Here is a 15,984-nt window from a genome sequence, read left to right as displayed (position 1 = left end):
GGAGTCTTTGGTGGCCTTCCTTCCAAACATCCAACTGGGAGGAGTGTTCAAAAGGACTGAACAGTAGCTCTGGTATACCTGTCAGAAAAGACACAATGCATGTGTACCCACCATTTCTTTTTAAACAAAGAGACCCAATACATCAGTTAATAGACATCATCACTCAATATACAGAAAATATACAGAAAAGAAAAGTTATGAGAACATACAACACTGCTATTTTGCAAGACAGCAGAGGAACGGCAGAATCTGGCTAAGTCCCCTCTTCCTCGTGTGTAGAGAAAAATACCATTTTCTCTCCTACACACAAGGAAGAGGGGACTTAGCCAGATTCTGCCTCTGTTCCTCTGCTGTCTTGCTGGCTAAGTCTGGTCTTACTCGTGTGTAGAAGACAAAAACAAGAACATGGTGTTCTCTCCTACACACGAGTAAGAGCACACTTAGCCACATTCTGCCTCCATTCCTTCCTCTGCCATTCTGTTGCAAAACACTGCATTTGTGGATCTGCTCAGATGGCTCGGGGACTCTTCAGCACCTTCCAAGTCGGAGAAGTCTTCAAAAGCACCTAACAGTAGCTACACAATGTACAAGACAACCCTAGCTGTGCTAAACCTGTTAGAAAAAACACACGACACATCTCTACCCACCATTTGTTTTTAAACAAACACACCCAAGACATCACTCAATATACAGAAAGCACATTCCTCGAACTGAAGTCCTGCTCGGTTGGACAATCCCACCTGAGGGCTCCCCTGCACCATCTTCCTCTCTCCCACACACTACTAAGACTGGACAGTGGACTTAGCCAGATCCTGCCCCCATTCCTCCCTCTGCCATGATACAAAACAGTGCATTTGCCTGTTAATACCTGGATGTACACAGATGGCACAGGGAGCCTTGCTTCCAAACTTCTACTACCTGTCAGAAAAAAACACCCACCATTTGTTTTTAAAGAAAGGCACACAGTACATCATTTAATACACAGAAACATCAATATACAGAAACATCAATATACAGAAAGGTAAATCGTCTTGTGTGTTGTTCCGTTGCACGTAGTCCTGTTCAATGCTGCTGGACAGAAAGAAACGCACAAACTCGGCATTACAGTTATGTCAACTTCCCCAAATTTGGTTCGGAAATCCATTTGCTCATGAGAAGACACAGCACTGTTTTGTAACACAGCAGAGGAACACAGGCAGAATTTGGCTAAGTCTGCTCTTACTCGTGTGTAGGAGAGAAGATGCCTCGGCACCTTCTTCTCTCCTACACACGAGTAAGAGCAGACTTAGCCAAATTCTGCCTCCGTTCCTCTATTGCAGAGGGACACCATCTTCTCTCCTACACACGAGTAAGAGCAGACTTAGCCAAATTCTGCCTCCGTTCCTTCCTTTGTCATGTTGAAAAACGGTGCATTCGTTTATTAATACCTGCATCTGCACAGATGGCTCAGGGACTCTTCAGCAGCCTTGCTTCCAAAAAGGACCTAACAGTAGCTGGACAATGTAGAGGAGAACCCTACCTGTGCTAAACCTGCCAGAAAAAAACACACGACACATCTCTACCCACCATTCGTTTTTAAACAAAGACACCTAGACAGAAAGGTCATTCGTCAGTCTGGCGTCCTGCTCGGTTGTCACTCGCACATCTTCCTCACACGTCCCTGGTCGACATGGCTGTGCCAGCAACACCCTCTAGGAGCCGACCACGTCTTGTGTGTTGTTCCGTTGCACGGAGTCCCCTTCAATGCTGCTGCAGGAACTCAGCATTACAATTCAGTGGTCTTTGAGGGGGTTTCGTTGACTCTTGCAGGTTGCTCCTGTTGGGAAGGGGTGCAAGGAGTGCATTTTAACACAATTGTACAACAGAACACTGGTGCCCAAATTATTCTGTCAAATTCCACTACTGTGGTTGGGAAATGCGTTTACTCATGAGAAGACACAGCACTAACCTTATGACTGTTCCAGCATGAAGGTGACTAGAACAGCATCCAGCAAGAATGCTGGTTTTCCGGGGGACTGAGCTGCACTGACAGGGGATCCCCTGGTCCCGCCGGGAGGCTGGCACCCCAGCAAGCAGGGGGGCTCCCGTTGCCATCTCTGCCTGGAACCCGGGTGTGGGGGGGGGGGATTTCGGGAGGAGAATGCGAACTGGGCATGAGGCAGAAGGAGACCCCCCCCCCCACAGCTGCACTGGAGCAGAAAATAAAAATAAAGCCGTCCCCCCCCCCCCCCCCCGTTGCTGGGACCTGCAGCTATTATGGCGGCTCAACAAAAATGGAGTCCAAAAGCACCTTTAAGTCCAGCAGAGACTTCTGCAAGGCCTGAGCTTTCGTAGGCAGGCACCTGTCCTCCGACCACGTGGAGCGGGGATCAGGGGAGTGCACGGACAGAGAAAAGGACAAATCGGTGGCAACGTGGTAAACTGTGTCATCGTGTCCAAATCATGCCATATGGTAATTCTGTGCTAAAACAGCCAATCGGTCCTTTGGACTTCAGGCGTATAAACTGTCCCTGTTAGGACGTCATGGCAGACGCTTTCCCAGTTGTGAAAAGAACGAGCAGAGACTGGGTGCTGGCCCCCTCCGTCTCCCCCCAAGCGTGGGAGCTCCCCTGCAAGCCACAAGCCGCCCGGGCCAGTTATCCTGTCCTGAGACCAGAGAGTTGCATTCAGAATTACACTACATATCACCAGCATCATATTGCAGTCACATTGTCCCAAATAAAATAAAAAGAGGAGGGGATTGTAAGGAATGTGGCTATACGAGTTGAAGGAGCTTAGCGTGCACAGTGAGATAAAAAATGCATGTCGTTGAGTCCTGGGGATGCCATTGTTTTGAATGTTGTAATAAACTTGCCTTACTGCAAACTCCCTGTCTGGTCTGGTCTTGAAATTCCTTTGCAATAAAACAGCCCCTGGGAGGTCCCTTAGTGAACGTCCCGGAAGGCTGAATATTCCCCTCCAGGTTTCTCAGGCCTGTGATGTTTGATGTCCGACTTGTGTCCCTTGACTCTTGGGTGGAGGGTTTGACCCCTTTGCCCTGCCTAGTGAACTCAGGGGCACGGTTGGCATTTAAGAGCACAGACATTATTAGAAGAGGTGTGTGTGCATAGCCTTCGATGGGGTAAGTGACAACGGGTCCACTGATTGTGTCATTGGCTTGTGTGTGGCAACAAAGTAGGCATCTGAGTTCATTGCGAGGTACGAGTGGCCAGGTTCACGTTAGACATCTCACTGGGCAAGTTGTCATTTGGGATTGGGAGGGGTATCTGTGTCCAAGAAAAGGTTTGCCCCCCCGAACGTGGCAAAGAGAACTGTCCATGTCAGGCAGAGGTAAGTCCCTGATGACGCATCAAACTGTTTGGAGGTGAGAGCTGCATATAACCACGGTGGGTGTTCTGTTAATATCTCTTTTGCGCCTGATTTCCAACAAGATGCCTCTTGGTTTTGTTGATCTGTTTCTCAACCTCATTGTCTGGGTACCCCAGTTCCGAGAAGGTTTGTTGCAGATCCTTCCAATGGGAATGTCCACCTCTGGGATCGGAGCAGATGCGGTTGTAACGTAGAGCCTGCCTGTATACTATGGATTGTTTTTTAGGTTTACGATGGTGGCCAGAGGCACGCAGGTACATTTGCCAGTCGGTAGGCTTTCGGTATAAGGTGGTCTCTAGGCATCCATGGTTTATTTTTGCAATAGGGTCCACAAAATGTATTTCTTGCATAGATCGCTTCATTGTCAGGTTGACAGTGGGGTGGAAGGCATCGTATGCCTGAGGGAAGGGGTCCAGGGCTTCTCGGCCATGTGTCCAGACGATACAAATGTCATCCAGGAATCGCAGCTGTAAGACAGGTGTGAGCATTTGGGCTTTTAGGAAGCGATGCTCCAGGTCCGCCATGCAGATGTTGGCCTACTGAGGGGCCCTGTAGGTGCCCACGGCCGTACCACTGCTACGAAAGAACAAGTTGTCACCACGTCTGAAGCGGATACGGGTGAGAACAAAAGGGCAGCGTTTGCTGTCCGAGTCGGCTGTAGCCTTGTTAGAAATTGTATTCCTAATGGCTTGTAATTCCCCATCCATGGGGGTGAAAATAATATTCTTGGGAACGTTGTTCAAAGATTGTCTTGTCCTCAGAGAGTTTGTGGTGTCACAAACATAACTAGAAGCGTTGGTGGCAAAGGGTCTTAGAACAGGGTCCATGCAGCCAGATCCCCCCATGGTGAGAGCGTATATGCCTGAGACTATGGGGTGTCCTGGGGTTGCCAGATTTTGGGCACACGATACAAGGTACTTGGGTAAAGTCCCTTTGGTGCGTCTGAAAGGAGCTCTTTCTGAATGTAAGGGGGGAATTCTTTGATAGTTTTGTGTAGTTCTTTTTCATATTCCTGGCTGGGGTTTGAGTCGGGTTGTTTGGACAAGGTGGCAACTGAGAGCTGTCTTTGAGCCTCCTGGGTGTTGCCCGATCTGTTCATGCTGACAGCAGCTCCTCCTTTGTTAGCCTCTGTAATCGATGTATCGAAAATTCCAGCATATTGTTGCGTGAACACATCGGTTTGGACCCTGCAGCAGAAGCAGGCTATGGAGAGCTCTGGTGAGGCTTGGGACCCCCTGGGGGAAGGCTCTTCCCTTGTGTTGTTTCGTTGGTGTGTGGTGGTCAGCATCCCTCCCTTCGGTGGATCGGAGGGACAGTAGATGCTGTGATGCAGTGGTGTGCAGATGTTGTCCGTTCTTGCTTGTCCTGTTCACGTGGATGTCGAAAGATTTTTTTCGGTGTAAACTTCACAAGAATGCCTGCAAGTCCCCATGGAACGGGACCATCTCTGTGGCTTCGCCGGGGCAGAAGGATAAGACCACGTGAGAGAACTGAATGCTCTGCAGAACGGAGGCTGGATTGTGACAGATCGACAACAATGCTGGAGTATTCTTGGTTCCAGTATTATCCACCCTTGGGTTGCATAGCTGTTTCAGCTCCGGCTGTTTCAGTAAGTCAAACCAAGAATTGACGATGGCTGATCTTTTTTCGTGGAAGTCGTGCCAAGGGGGTCGATTCCTTGTAGAACTGTGCAGTTCAGAAAGTTTCTCCTTGAGCAGCTTCTCTTCGTAGTAGGGGCCACGGATCGGATGCTCAGGCAGTTCCTTGGAGAGTGTGACACAGTTTTTCTGCAGAGTCCGTTGGGTGAGTGGATTGCAGCGGATTCTGAAAGTCCTTTTGTTATCATGTCCCGGCATTTGCATTTGGTAAGAAAGGAAATATCCGCCTGTACCTGTGCAAGTTTCTTTGTCAGGCAGAGGGAGTTCCATTCCCAGCCGCTACATGTGCTGCCTTCCATAAAGAGAGATTCCAGTGGGCAGCCTTGCTGGTTTCAAAGCTCCACTGATTTCACTCCTATATATCTGCACTCTTATGCCTCTTGTTCCATTCTGTGTGCGGAAGTGTGCATGCACATGAAAGCTCACACCAATACATCTTTCTTGGGCTTTAAGGGGCTGCTGGACTCAATTTTTGTTGTGTTGGTCTGAAGTAGCACAAGAAACAGAGTCCAGCAGCACCTTCAAGCCCAAGAACGATTTATTCAAGGTGTGAGCTTTCATGTGCAGACAAAATGGAACAAGACTCATAAGAGTAATGATATATATAAGAGGGAAATCAGTGGAGGTGGGAAACCAGCAGGGCTGCCCACTTGAATCTCTCTTTATGGAAGGCACCACCTTTAGTGGCTTGGAATGGAACTCCCTCCGCCTTACAAAGAAACTTGCACAGCTACAGACTGATATTTCCTTTCTTACTAAATGCAAATGCCTGGACATGATACCTAAAAGACGGCGGATTACGAATCCTTGGCAATCGACTTACCCTATGGACTCTGCAGAAAATTTTTGTGTCACATCGTCCAAGAAACTACCTCAGCATCTGATCTGTGGCCTGTACTACAAAGAGAATCTGCTCAAGGAGAAACTTTCTGAACTGGACATCTACAAGGAATCGACCCACTGGGCACAACTTCCATGAAGAAAGATCAGCCATCTTCAGTACTCAGTTTGACTTACCGAAACAGCCGGAGCTTTAAACAACTATGCAACCCAAAGGCAGATAATACTGAAAAGAAGAATTCCTCCAGCACTATTGTCGGCCTCCGTCCTGCAGAGCATTCGGTTCTCTCACGTGGTCTGTCCTTCTGCCCCGGCGAAGCCACAGAGATGGTCCCATTCCATGGGGACTTGCAGGCATTCTTGTGACGTTTACGACTAAGGACATCTTTCGACATACACATGAACAGGACAAGCAGAAACGGACAACATCTGCACAGCACTGCATCACAGCATCTACTGTCCCTCCGATCCACCGAAGGAGGGGATGCTGACCACACATACCAACAAAACAACACAAACGGAGAGCCTCCCCCCAGGGGGTCCCAGCCTCACCGGACCTCTCCATAGCCTGCTTCCGCCACAGGGTCCAAACCAACGTGATCGCCCCAAAACATTGCACACAGCGGAATAGCAGCTATGATGAAAGAAAGGCCATGAAGGACTTAGGCACAATCTGGATATAATAATTACTGAGGCAGACAAAGGGGGAGCTGCTGTCAGCATGAACAGATCGGGCGACACCCAGGAGGCTCAAAGACAGCTCTCAAGTGCCACCTTGTCCAAACAACCAGACTCAAACCCCAGCCAGGAATATGAAAAAGAACTACACAAAACTATCAAAGAATTCCCCCCTTACATTCAGAAAGAGCTCCTTTCAGACGCACCAAGGGGACCTTGTCCAGGTACCTTGTATCGTGTGACCAAAATCTGGCACCCCAGGACACCCCATCGTCTCAGGCATATACGCTCTCACCATGGGGGGATCTGGCTGCATGGACCATGTTCTAAGACCCTCTGCCACCAACGCTTCTAGTTATGTTTGTGACACCACAAACTCTCTGAGGACAAGACAATCTTTGAACAACGTTCCCAAGAATATTATTTTCACCCCCATGGATGGGGAATTACAAGCCATTAGGAATACAATTTCTAACAAGGCTACAGCCGACTCGGCCAGCAAACACTGCCCTTTTGTTCTCACCCGTATCCGTTTCAGACGTGGTGACAACCTGTTCCTTTGTAGCAGTGGTACGGCCGTGGGCACCTACAGGGCCCCTCAGTAGGCCAACATCTGCATGGCGGACCTGGAGCATCGCTTCCTAAAAGCCCAAATGCTCACACCTGCCTTACAGCTGCAATTCCTGGATGACATTTGTATCGTCTGGACACATGGCCGAGAAGCCCTGGACCCTTTCCCCCAGACATACGATGCCTCCCACCCCACTGTCAACCTGGCATGAAGCGATCTATGCAAGAAATACATTTTTTGGGCCCTACTGCAAAAATAAACCATGGATGCCTAGAGACCACCTTATACCGAAAGCCTACCGACTGGCAAACGTACCCGCGTGCCTCTGGCCACCATCGTAAACCTAAAAAACAATCCATTGTACGTATACAGGCAGGCTCTACGTTACAACCGCATCTGCTCCGATCCCAGAGGTGGACATTCCCATTGGAAGGATCTGCAACAAACCTTCTTGGAATTGGGGTACCCAAACAATGAGGTTGAGAAACAGATCAACAAAACCAAGAGGCATCTTGTTGGAAAACAGGCACAAAAGAGATATTAACAGAACACCCACCGTGGTTATATGCAGCTCTCACCTCCAAACAGTTTGATGCATCATCAGGGACTTACCTCTGCCTGCCTGACATGGACAGTTCTCTTTGCCACGTTCGGGGGGGCAAACCTTTTCTTGGACACAGATACCCCTCCCAATCCCAAATGACAACATGCCCAGTGAGATGTCTAACGTGAACCTGGCCACTGGTACCTCGCAATGAACTCAGATGCCTACTTTGTTGCCACACACAAGCCAATGACACAATCAGTGGACCCGTTGTCACTTACCCCATCGAAGGCTATGCACACACACCTCTTCTAATAATGTCTGTGCTCTTAAATGCCAACCGTGCCCTGAGTTCACTAGGCAGGGCAAAGGGGTTAAACCCTCCACCCAAGAGTCAAGGGACAGGAGTCGGACATCAAACATCACAGGCCTGAGAAACCTGGAGGGGAATATTCAGCCTTCCGGGACGTTCACTAAGGGACCTCCCAGGGGCTGTTTTATTGCAAAGGAATTTCAAGACCAGACCAGACAGGGAGTGTGCAGAAAGGCAGGTTTATTACAACATTCAAAACAATGGCATCCCCAGGACTCAACAAGGACACACGATTATTATATCACTGTGCACGCTAAGCTCCTTCAACTCTTATAGCCACATTCCTTACAATCCCCTCCTCTTTTTATTTTATTTGGGGCAATGTGACTGCAATGTGATGCTGGTGATATGTAGTGCAATTCTGAATGCAACTCTCTGGTCTCAGGACAGGATAACTGGCCCGGGCGGCTTGTGGCTTGCAGGGGAGCTCCCACGCTTGGGGGGAGACGGAGGGGGCCAGCACCCAGTCTCTGCTCGTTCTTTTCGCAACTGGGAAAGCGTCTGCCATGACGTCCTAACAGGGACAGTTTTATACTGAAGCCTGAAGTCCAAAGGACCGATTTGCTGTTTTAGCACAGAATTACCATATGGCTAGATTTGGACACGATGACACAGTTTACCACGTTGCCACCGATTTGTCCTTTTCTCTGTCCGTGCACTCTCCTGATCCCGGCTCCACGTGGTCGGAGGACAGGTGCCTGCCTACGAAAGCTCAGGCCTTGCAGAAGTCTCTGCTGGACTTAAAGGTGCTTTTGGACTCCATTTTTGTTGAGCCGCCATAATAGCTGCAGGTCCCAGCAACGGGGGGGGGGGGGGGACGGCTTTATTTTTGTTTTCTGCTCCGGTGCAGCTGTGGGGGGGGGGGGTCTCCTTCTGCCTCATGCCCAGTTCGCATTCTCCTCCCGAAATCCCCCCCCGCACACCCGGGTTCCAGGCAGGGATGGCAACGGGAGCCCCCTGCTTGCTGGGGTGCCAGCCTCCCGGCGGGACCGGGGGATCCCCCGTCAGTCTAGCTCAGTCCCGGGCGGGAGGAAGGGAGGTTGGGAGTGGCCGCCCCAGGCCCAGGTCTCCCGGGGAGGACTTGGCAACCGAAGCCTGTGCCAAAGGGGGGGGCGGAAGGACCCTGCGTGTCGCACTGCGGTTGCCACCCTCCCGGCCGGGGCTGGAGCCCCCATTCCCGCTGACCGGAGGCACCAGGAGGGGGGGAGGGGCCGCTCTGGGGGGCGACTTCAGGCCGACGCGGGACCCCCCCGGGCCTACCCTGACTGCGCCGCCCCCGCCCGGAGCCCCCGGAGAGAAGAAGGCCGAAGAAAGAGCGAAAAGAACGAAAAAAGGACGCGGAACGCGCAAAGCCTACCTGCCGGAAGTCGCACGCGGAGGAACAGACGCCGAGACCGGAAACGCGGTCCTTTTCATATGGCCCCGCCTCCGCGCTCTCAGCCAATCGCGAATCACGGCCTAGCCAATCGCCTCGCCCGGTGCCGCAGCCTCCCTTCTGATTGGATTTTCTTGTCTGTCACTCTGCCATCCCCTCTTCGTTCCGCCCTCGCCGCCTCAGCCAATCGCACGGGCCGCCTTAGCCAATCGACGCGCACGACGCCGCAGCCTCCCTTCCGATTGGCCGTACCAACCTTCCACTTTGATTGGACGCTGGAGGAAGATAGGAGGGGAAAGGGACGTCATTCGTCGAGGTGCGAAGCGTTGACTTTCGGGGAATGTAGTGTCTTATGGGAGTCGGAGAGTCGGCCGTTTATGTCCGCGCAAGGGAAACGGACTACACTTCCCGGCATTCGCAGCTGCCTGGCGTAGTGCGCATGACCGCCTCTGTTCTCGGTTGGGGAACGGACTTCAATTCCCGGCATGCTTAGCTGCACGTCGTAGTGCGCATGACCGTTTGTGCCGCCGATGAGGAAAGGACTACATTTCCCGGCATCCCGTGCTGCCCTCGTAGTACGCATGTGCCTTTCGGGATTACTGCATCCGTGTCGCCCTGGAAGTGGTTTTGTGGGAAGTCCGGCAACTAACCGCTAAGCGGAACGACTAGTATGTTGATCCTAGTTTCCGCACCAGTCTCTTATCCGGGGCACCAATCCCTAAGAGGTAGGGAAGTAATACGGCGGCCCGCCTATACAATTCCGCTGCATTCTGCCCTAAGAGGTAGGGAAATAGTAGTTCCCGCCTCTACATTTCCGGTGCGGGGTAAACATCGCTGCGGGGTTCCACTCGCGTGCTAAAAGGCTAACGAGTCCAGAAATTACGCGCTGCCCGTCGCGGGGGCGGGGGGGGGGCTACAATTCCCAGCATTCTCTGCTGCCCGGCCTAGTGCGCATGACTGAGGACTTAGCGTTGAAAGCGGCGGCTGCCTCCCTTGCATCCGCGTCATTTCCCACTTTGGCCACAAGACGGCAGCCTTTCCTCTCCCTCCTCTCCCCCCCCCCCCCGCCCGTGCTTCTTCCCAGCTGGGCGGAGCAGATTCCTATATTCTGGCCGTCAATGGAGATGCATAGCAGGTGCTGCCGTCTGGCGGACAAACTGGGAAATACGCGGATCAAGGGGTCCGCGACTCCCATCCTGTGGCCAGTTTGAGAATTGCAGGACCAAGACCAGGAGGGGGAGATGGGCGGCCCCGCAACGGCTCAGCTCAGAATGGACAGGCCGGGCCGCTGTCTGCAGGACAAATTAATCTTAATAAATAAATAATAAATAAAAGTCCATAAAGGATATACTGCACCTGGGAACGGGCCGCGCGTCTCGGTTGGGAACTACAATTCCCGGCATTACCTGCTGCTCGGCCTAGTGCGCATGACTGAGGACTTAGCGTGAAAAGCGGCGGCTGCCTCCCTTGCATCCGCGTCATTTCCCACTTTGGCCACAAGACGGCAGCCTTTCCTCTCCCTCCTCTCCCCCCCCCCCCCCGCCCGTGCTTCTTCCCAGCTGGGCGGAGCAGATTCCTATATTCTGGCCGTCAATGGAGATGCATAGCAGGTGCTGCCGTCTGGCGGACAAACTGGGAAATACGCGGATAAATGGGTCCGCGACTCCCATCCTGTGGCCAATTTGAGAATTGCAGGACCGAGACCAGGAAAGGGAGACGAGCTGCCGCGCAACGGCTCAGCTCAAAATGGACAGTGTGCAGGACAAATTAATCTCAACAGACAAATAATTAATAAATAAATAAGTATCCAGAAAGGATGAGCTGCCCCAGGGCCGTGCCTGGAGGTCCTCCATTCCTGCTGATTCGCTGGCCGCAGAGATGGGAGGCCGGGGCTGCTCTGGAAGGCCGACTCGGTGGCCTTGAGCCCCCCTCCTCCTCCACAGGCAGCCAGCTGGGAGGCCTTGGGCCAGTCACAATCCTGATAGAACTGTTCTCACACAGCAGTTCTCTCAGGGCTCTCCCATCCCCCCTCCCTCTCAGGATGGCTGCTGTGCAGAGAGGAAAGGCGATCCGAAGCCCCTTTGAGACTCCTTCAGATAGAGAAAAGCCGGGTAAAAAACCTCACAGGGCTGTTGGGGGAAATGGAAATGTCAGCAGTTTGCGCCTCCTCCCAGCTCCCTGGAGGAAAAGTGGGAGGAAACATGCTAAGCAAACCCTGGCTCTCCAAGCCAGAACTCTCTTTCCGCTGGCCTTGCAGGAATGTACAAAACTAAGGTGACCAGATTGTGCCACTTTTGGAGGGACATCTGGGGGCACCTGGCAAATTGTACTTATGTTGACATTTTAAATATATATATATTACCATACTATTTTTGTGTTCTGTGCGTTCTATGAAAATCTTTGTTGCTCCACGTAGACCAAAATTTTAAACAAGAACCCACCCAGTCAACGGTGTCCCGCTTTACCAGTGTTACAATCTGGTCACCTTATACAAAACTGCAGTCGTCTTTTCGCACAAAAACCAACCCGTCCCGTTCCTAATGTTGGGGACCTGATAGATCAGCAAAGACGCTCTCTGCCCACGTTCGGGCCTCCTGTCTGGGGGTGAACCTGCGTGGTGGGCTGACCTGGAGCCCAGAAGCGTCTTCACAGCACCCCCTTGGCCCTGATGGCCAGGCAGAGTCTTTTGGGAAGCCTGCCAGGGGGGATCTCATGACTCGGATTTTAAGCCTCCCCCCTCCCCATCTCATCCCTCTTTGTTTCTGCTTCCCCCTTCCACAGAGACCACCGTTCAGCAGCACGCCCGGGAGACAGACCCCCTCCGGACGATGGGAAAGAGAAAGACGCCTTCCGGCTGCCCACAGCATTGATAAAACTGTTCTGTCCGGGCAGTGATATCAGCGCTCTCTCAGCCTCACCCACCCCACAGGGTGTCTGTTGTGGGGAGAGGAATGGGAAGGCGACTGTAAGCTGCTTTGAGCCTCCTTTGGGTAGGGAAAAGCAGCATATAAGAACCTACTCTTCTTCTTCTTGTTCTTCACTGATCAGGTATGGAGTCTCTAAATGACTCGTTCCATATAGATGAATGAATGGTCTGTTGTTCCCTGGTGATACACCCAAAATGTAATGAATAAATAAAATAAATACATGTATTATTTCTGAAGAAGAAATGAGCTCTGTTGAAGCATCGTGAAATCTTTGTCCCAAGAATGCATTTTCGTGTGTCCTGCAAAGGTCAAAGGGACAGGCGCTGGGTCCCTTGAGAGCTTCCTAAAAAGGAGTCTGGGGTGAAGGGATCCGGGCCAGAGCTCTGCCCGAAGTCCGGCCCTTGGCCCAGGGCGTAGTTCTGCCCTCTTGGCCCGAGCAGGAGAGACGTGGTGAGCCAAGGGGCCCGGAGGCCTCAATTGTGGGCTGGGAAACAAGGGCTGTTTTTGGGTTTTTGGATCCAGTTCAGCTACCCAGGGCTTAAAGGGCTTAGGGGAGCAGAGACGACACAACTCCCTGCAGGCTCCCTGCAGGCATCCAGCAAAGGGTGGAGCTGCTCCCTAAGCAAAGAGGTGCCGGCAAAGTGAAGGAAACCCCGTCACTGCTTCCCTGCCCCGTCCCGTTCCTCCTGTGGGGGGCCTGATAGATAAGCAGAGGCGCTCTCTGCCCACGTTCGGGCCTCCTGTCTGGGGGTGAACCTGCGTGGTGGGCTCTTTGTTTCTGCTTCTCCCTTCCACAGAGACCACCGTTCAGCAGCACGCCCGGGAGACAGACCCCCTCCGGACGATGGGAAGGAGAAAGACGCCTTCCGGCCGCCCAAAGAGGGACTCCTCGCCCCTATTCTTCTGCTGCCTGCAGGGGGGATAATTTAGTCCTGGGAGGACAGTCAATGTGTTCCATTTTTAAATCATTCATAGCTAGGAAATAATTTATTTGTGTTCTAAAAGGGGGAAAACACTCAATGAAACATTTTGTGGTTGTGGGGGATGTTCTGAATGCTCTTTTAAAGGTGTTGAAATATCACAGTCTCCTTTCCCTGAGAGGTCCACTTAGGTGTGGCAATACCTGCTTTCCCCTACCCACTTTTAAAAGCACGGGTAAATTCTCAAGGAGGGGGGGAGACTGAATTCTGAAATGGGGCAAAATTTGGGGTAACTTCAGCATGATGGATTTTTTTCCCCCAGATGCAGCTAGCTAGCTAGTTGGCTGGCCGGCTGGCTTGCTGGGCTTGGGGAAAAAACCCTTCTTTTCCCGAGCTGCACCACTTTGTGCATGTGTGCTTTGTTCTGCCACTCCAAGGGCTTTTGGGGGGGAGGAATCTTTTTGTGGCGGTGCGCTGGAAGCTGCAAGAGCAACCCCCCCCAAGACTCCTTGAGGAGGCAGAAGTTCATTGGCTTTGGGGGGGAACACCCCAAAACACCCCTTGGCTGTACGGGTTGCTTTTGCAGTGCAGATCTTCCCAGCTCTCCCGCAGCCTCCAGTCCAGCTACTCGGGGCTTAGGGGAGCAGAGACGCCCCAACCCCCTGCAGGCTGCGGAAGAAGACGGAGAATTGGGCGTCCAGCCAAGGATGGATTTGCTCTCTAAGCACAGAGGTGCCGGCAACGTGAAGTAAACTCCGTCCCTGCGTCCCTGCAAGGAACAGTAAGAATTCTGCTCCTCCTTGGAAATATCTTGGAGCCACTAACGAAGCCGGGTCTGCCTATTCTAGACGTTTTTCTTGGTTTGAACGAGGCCTTGAAAGAGCCGGTTCGATGTCATGGTTAGGAGTGCGGACTTCTAATCTGGCATGCCAGGTTCCATTCTGCGCTCCCCCACATGCAGCCAGCTGGGTGACCTTGGGCTCGCCACGGCACTGATAAAGCTGTTCTGACCGAGCAGTGATATCAGCGCTCTCTCAGCCTCACCCACCCCACAGGGTGTCTGTTGCGGGGAGAGGAATGGGAAGGCGACTGTAAGCCGCTTTGAGCCTCCTTCGGGTAGGGAAAAGCAGCATATAAGAACCTACTCTTCTTCTTCTTCTTCTTCACTGATCAGGTATGGAGTCTCTAAATGACTCGTTCCATATAGATGAATGAATGGTCTGTTGTTTCCTGGTGATACACCCAAAATGTAATGAATAAATACATGTATAATTTCTAAAGAAGAAATGAGCTCTGTTGAAGCAGCGTGAAATCTTTGTCCCAAGAATGCATTTTGGTGTGTCCTGCAAAGGTCAAAGGGACAGGCGCTGGGTCCCTTGAGAGCTTCCTAAAAAGGAGTCTGGGGTGAAGGGATCCGGGCCAGAGCTCTGCCCAAAGTCCGGCCCTTGGCCCAGGGCGTAGCTCTGCCCTCTTGGCCCGAGCAGGAGAGACGGCTTCAGTGGGACAGTGAAGGGGGTGGGCCAAGGGGCCCGGAGGCCTCAATTCTGGGCTGGGAAACAAGACTTCTGTTCTGTTCTTTTGGGGAGCCTGCCAGAGCCCTCGATTCTGGGCTGGGAAACAGCCGGAGCCTGTCGAGCAAGACTTCTGTTCTCGCTAAATGTCTCTTGCCCTTAAGTCTGGGTTTGGAACCTAAAGGTCGAGCTAGAAGGAAAATTTAAAATAGAAATATTTATTACAGTAAAGTGCATATATTAAAAACCAACAACATCAATGAATCACAATCATATACTGTATGAGACCTTCTGCGATATTTATTTATATTTATATGCTGCCGCGGCATGCCCCTCCCAGGCCTGGGCCTTCCCTTAGAGAGGGGCCTCGGCCCCCAGTCCCAGAAGGACTCCGGGGCTTGGTCGGCTGCAGGGAGGAGCAGAAGGCGCAGGCGGTGCCGGCTTTTCTCTTTGGGGAGCGGGGAGGCAGGAGAAGAAGAGCCCCGGAGGAGACCCGCAGGGCCCCCACCTTTAGAGTCGCGGACCAGTTTTCTCCGCGTCTTTTCCCAGTTTGGCCGCCAGACGGCAGCACCTGCTATGCATGTCTATGAGGGAAAAGGGGCAGCCGCTATTGCCGCTAAGTCGCCCGTCATGCGCACTGCGCCGGGCAGCAGGGAATGCCGGGAAGTCCTTCCCCCCCCCACCCGCGTCAAGGGAGGGAGCGGGGGGGGGCAAGATGCACCGTCGGCCCCCCGACCGCCGCCGCCGCCCTTCCCTCGCACGCAAGGCAGAGCTCGGGCGTCGGGGCTGCGTGGAACGCCTCGGCGGTGTCCATCACGCACCGGAAATTGAGAGGCGTGGACTATTTTCCTACCTCTTAGGGCAGAACGCATCGGAAATGTAGAGGCGGGGACGTACTTTCCTACCTCTTAGGGCAACATAGTGCACCGGCTAAGAGACCCGGTCGGAAACTAGGGCCATAATCTCAGTCGTTCCGATGAGCGGGCAGTTGCCGGACTTCCAAACGTAACCATTTCCCGGGCGACACGGATGCAGAAATGTCCGACGCTAGTTTGCAGAGAATGCCGGGAATTGTAGTCCTCTTATACCGGCGGCCACGGACGAGCATGCGCACTACGCCAGGCACCACGGAATGCCGGGAACAGTAGTCCTTTCCCCACCCGCGGACACAAGCGGCCATGCGCACTACGCCGGGGAGCAGGGTATGCCGGGAATAGT

At 52.5% G+C, this 15,984-nt stretch overlaps 2 long non-coding RNA genes across 2 annotated transcripts; one reads left to right on the top strand and one right to left on the bottom strand.

Annotated features, from left to right (window-relative positions):
• Positions 1-92: 92 nt before the first annotated feature.
• Positions 93-10,870, bottom strand: LOC143827261 (uncharacterized). Its single transcript, XR_013227231.1, has 3 exons — positions 10,765-10,870; positions 9,391-9,683; positions 93-1,816 (listed from the first exon to the last, which is right to left on the bottom strand). It is a non-coding gene; the product is annotated as an uncharacterized LOC143827261 (long non-coding RNA).
• LOC143827262 (uncharacterized) lies at positions 9,732-12,581 on the top strand. The gene is made up of 2 exons (XR_013227232.1): positions 9,732-10,133; positions 12,190-12,581. It is a non-coding gene; the product is annotated as an uncharacterized LOC143827262 (long non-coding RNA).
• Positions 12,582-15,984: the final 3,403 nt, after the last annotated feature.

The sequence above is a fragment of the Paroedura picta genome, chromosome 17 (genome assembly GCF_049243985.1).
Source record: "Paroedura picta isolate Pp20150507F chromosome 17, Ppicta_v3.0, whole genome shotgun sequence".
Taxonomy (NCBI): Eukaryota; Metazoa; Chordata; class Lepidosauria; order Squamata; family Gekkonidae; genus Paroedura; species Paroedura picta.
The sequence above is the reverse complement of the archived record's forward strand: the minus strand, read 5'-3'. Positions and strand labels throughout refer to the sequence as shown.